The sequence below is a fragment of the Mya arenaria genome, chromosome 14 (genome assembly GCF_026914265.1).
Source record: "Mya arenaria isolate MELC-2E11 chromosome 14, ASM2691426v1".
NCBI lineage: Eukaryota > Metazoa > Mollusca > Bivalvia > Myida > Myidae > Mya > Mya arenaria.
The window spans coordinates 62,302,440-62,307,263 of record NC_069135.1 but is presented as its reverse complement, the minus strand read 5'-3'; the positions used below and the strand labels follow the sequence as shown (position 1 = coordinate 62,307,263).

The window sequence follows — 4,824 nt, the reverse complement described above, 5'->3', positions numbered from 1 at the left end:
TGTCTTGACAACCATTTCCTTCCTTAGTATTTGATTATATACTTTTAGTGTTCTTAAGGAAACTCGTGAATAGTCTATAAACACGGCTTTATAGTGTTTGTTGATTTATTTTAAAAATGTTTTGAAATATAGACACAATCTCAAAACTTTCCGGACATCCCTTGTATGTTTTACATTAAAGTGCAAGTTGTTAAAAATGAGCGCCATGCACTTTTCTTCGAGTGTTGTCACCATTATGAAATAACAATATTCTAACGTAGTAGTTAAAGAAGTTAACTGGTTTTTAGACTGTCGGCTGCAAGCCGACAGTCTTTAGAGAGCGGTATTTCAGAAACGCGACTAGTCGCCTGACACGACATATTGAACATGAATATATTGATACACACCACCTGCGTAGCAACAGAACTACTTACGTGAATGTGGGGCGTCAAGTACCTGCTTATGTGTATTTAACGCGTTATTGCCTTTTTATGACAAACATTGCGTGTTACTCTTAGTATAGTTGTACCGTTGCAATTTGGTGAGTTTTATTGAACAAAATAATGAAATAGCATTTACATACGAAGTCATTTTACCCTACATCCAATAGTAAGCTACACCACATGTTTGCACCCCGTGTGACGTCACACATATCCCGGCATTCAAGACTGACCCGGCAAAGAACTTTTTTTATGAATGAAAGCTATTAAGAAATAAACCATACGCGGTTAAAGAGTTCATGTCATGTAATATTTTGTGAAATAGCTTTTATGTTTCAAATGATTTTTTTTCAGCAGCAATCGAACTATTGTATTTGTTTGAGTAAATTATTTGTATTATACCTATCACAGTGTGTCAACGTTATGCCTATTGTTATTTTGGACTATAGGGTGTAGTTTTTAAAGTCATACACAATATGGCGGCGATTATGCGAAAAAGAAATTGAATGTTACTTCGAACACGTTCTTCTACAAAATAACCGACCTGTATTTAGTGCTATTGCTTTAACATCAATCGAAGCAAAATGGCATCAATGTGTGCGTCTAAATTTATATGGAGACAATCCAGAAATGAGCTGCCAGGAAGTGATCGATTTCGGACACGAAGGTACATGTACATTAGTCTGAAAAAATAGGCGTGTTATACGGGATTCTTCCAATCTCTAACGTCTAAACGTTTTGTGCAAAAAGCGGGGGTGTTTGAAAAATATTGAAATTGTATTCAGTGAAGTATTTTATGGTTGAAATGGATAATAAAGTAAAGATTTATATTCATATTTTACCATGGAAGTGCATAGCTATTTTGCAAAAAAACAAGCATGTAATGCATTAAAACACATTATTTACCTTTTCATTAAAAGGAAAGTTGACTGACACAGACAACAATTATGCCAAGTGGAACAACTTGACCCAATCGTAATAATTCGGCCACCACCTCCGACAAGCTTCGAGATAATACAATCGTAACAACTCGGCCTTGGTCGAACAATCTGAACACCTCAGCCAGTATCCAATAGGGATTGACTATCTCGAAGCTTACCGAAGATGGCGAGTTGTTACAATTGATGGCCGAAATGTTCCGATTGTTGTAAAATTGTGAACTGCAGCCTTGCAGGTGCCCTTCATGTATATATTGTTATGTTTTGACAGAATGAGATGAAGAAAAAACCATCAAACTCATAATTATTTGCTTGATATTACTTTTTGGTTACGGAATTTATATAAAATAACATTATCTGGTAATATTTCTTGTTTTTATGATATGTTATAGATGCAATATGCTTTAACCCGGAATCCCGATCGGAATAACTACCCACTTTTCGTACAAAACAATTTGTACGTGAAGGATTTGCTGTTTCAAAAATCGTAAAAAAATCTGTCAACGTACAATTATTTGGACTAGAAGGTACATCTAGCTGATCTACATCTCTTAGTCTAAATATTTGTACGTTGACGGACTCTTTTTACGATAAAAAAAAATTGTACTGCAAAAAAAGGGTATATTATATTCTAACTAAATATATATATATATATATATATATATATATATATATATATATATATATATATATATATATATATATATATATATATATATATGGCAAATCCTTCACTACAACATCTTCATGTTACTTTCAATTCAGAGTTGATTATTCACTAAACTTATTTCGCATTTTTAATTGTTGTTTAACCTGAAACGTCTCAACCATCAAAAAAGAACATATATGCTTCAATAGTCTAAAAAAATAGACGTGTTATATGGGATTCTTCCAATCCCTTACGTCTAATCGGGTTTGTGCAAAACAGGGTGGGGGTTGAAAGATATTGAAATCGTAGTTAGATAAGTATTATATGTTTGAAATATATATTAAAGGTTTATATTCGTATTTTAGTTATTACCATGTAAGTGCAAAGATTTTTTTCACAAAACAAGCATTAAATGCATTTAAACACAACCATTTTACATCTATGTAAATCTATGCACCGCAGCCTTGCAGGTGATCTTCATGTATAACAGTTTATATCATTATGTTTTGACAGAATGAAATGAAGAAAAACACTCATCAAACTCATAATAATTCGTCAGCTTTTATTTTTTGTGTACATAACTCATATTTTAGATATATATAATTGTCTGACCCGGAATCCCAATCGGAATAGCTACCCACTTTTGGTACAAAAAATTGTATGTGAAGGATATGCCATTTCAAAATTTGTAAAAAGATCAGTTAAGTTACTATTATTTGGACTAGTGCTTCAAGTGTTTGATTTATTGTCTCTATAATGTATAATGCACCTGTCAATTGTAGAGCCAAGCTGGGAGCTGCCTAAAAATCAGTTACCCAGTTAGCTCAGTTTGACAGATCTCCATGCAAGTGTTCACATGGTCGTGGGTTCAAGCACCATACCAGTAGCATCTTTTCTCAAAGGTTTACTTTAGAACTCATCATCCAGGAGTAAACAATTATGATTTATTTATTAAATATTACAGGCCATGTTCTTTTGTAAACTTTCAGATTGAGAAGTGCCTGGATACAAGGCTAGTATTGTTAACATCATCTGATACAATCAACTGGAACAAAGCTGAAATGGCTGCCTGACCTGACTTAAAACTTGGATGGCAGTACATCAGACTAGAAGATTACAAGTATTGAGGTGGACAAAATGAAACCTGAGCCTACCAAAGCTGACAGATTGCACAAGAAACACATAAATGCAGGTATTTACTGAGATATTGTAATTATTTTTTGAAACTTCTCATTCATTTAGGAAGTTCAGTTGAAACAGAGTTGGCAAAAAAATGAACAAAGGTATATACATTTTGAATTCTAATTCAAATGAGAACTTTACTGGCCAGCACAGAATGGTAAAATGCTAGTCTACCAATATAAATGTGCCTGGTTCGAATCAGTAAAGCTGATGAATGTACTGGTTGTGTAGCCAGGATGTGAGTAGGTCTGCACTTGGCTGATAATGCATATCATATGTTTAAGCTGCACTCTCACAGATTGTCTGTTTTACCAACTCTTTTTTTATTTCTTGGTCTTGTAATGAATTATTATTATGCGAATTTATGAACACTGGACATAACAGACAACTGGAAAAAGGGGATCACTGCTTTCTTATATTAATTCAGTCAAAAAAGACAACTGAAAATATTGGAACGCTGTTTTCTTATTTTAATACGGTCAAAAGATGATGTTCTGTGCCAAAAATCTCATTATTAGTAAAGCGTTAGTAATGCTTTTAACCATAAAACCAATAGTTACAAATGTAAATATAAAAAACATGATCTTATCTTTTGTCAGCAGTCTTATTTCATCAGTTTTCATACTGCTTTTCATTAGCTTATTCCAAGCCAAAAAGTAAAAGAAGTTGTCAAAACCTTCAATCTCTGACTGAGAGTGCAGCACTCTTACAGATTGAACGTTTTGACTACTTTATTTATTTTTTGTCTTGGAACGGGCCAATTTATGTGAAAATGCATGTTAACCATTCATATAAGATTGCTGACAATAAAATTGTCAGAAAATGTTTATATTTAAGTTCAAAATGTTTTATGCATTTTTCTTAAACCGTTAGTAACGCTTTAAGCCATAAAACCTTTGTTTTCGACCTGAAATATGGAAGTCTGCAATCTAATATTTTGTCAGTAGTCTTATATCACTGGTTTGCAGATATTTTAGCAAAAAAATAGGTCATTCCAAGACAAAAAATACAAAAGTTGTAAAAACAGTAAATCTGTGAGAGTGCAGCTTTAAATGACTAAATGTTTTGATTTGGCTCAATTTTCACCTAAAATCTTATAGTTTTGTGGCATCTAAATGGTTTGTTTTAAACAACATTACATGTGCATATGTATATATTTGTTCTTAAATTTGTATATTAGATTGGAAGATTCATTCTCTGGAAAGTAGAAAAGGGCATGTTACATACTGTTATCACTGCCATGACAGAGACCATATTGAGGAGCTGGTCCACCTGTAGGAAGAATTGCGCTATTGGTTGGAGCAGCACTATTACCCAGCCATACACCAGCAATTAGTTTGTCATAGGGAGCATTTCTGAGCAGTTATGGAGACCACTAACTATGCAGGTATGTCATAATCAAAATCTTGGTTTATATATTTTTTTTATAATTTAGCATCTGTTGAGAAGAAACTTATTTCTAGATTGAAGGCACACACTATAGATTGATGCCCAAAAATATATTTCTTATTTTAATGCATTATCATATCTAACTCATTTGATTTAAATGATCAAAGCAAAAGAAATGCAAATGATTAATCTGCAGGTATACAATTGTAAGCTTTTTTAACTGGGGAAATTGTTGCCACTTGTCTAT

The 4,824-nt window shown here is 32.9% G+C and overlaps 1 long non-coding RNA gene across 1 annotated transcript; it reads left to right on the top strand.

Annotated features, from left to right (window-relative positions):
- The first annotated feature begins 1,023 nt into the window (after nt 1–1,023).
- Nucleotides 1,024–4,543, top strand: LOC128218566 (uncharacterized). Its single transcript, XR_008258400.1, has 3 exons — nt 1,024–1,086; nt 2,996–3,198; nt 4,369–4,543. It is a non-coding gene; the product is annotated as an uncharacterized LOC128218566 (long non-coding RNA).
- Nucleotides 4,544–4,824: the final 281 nt, after the last annotated feature.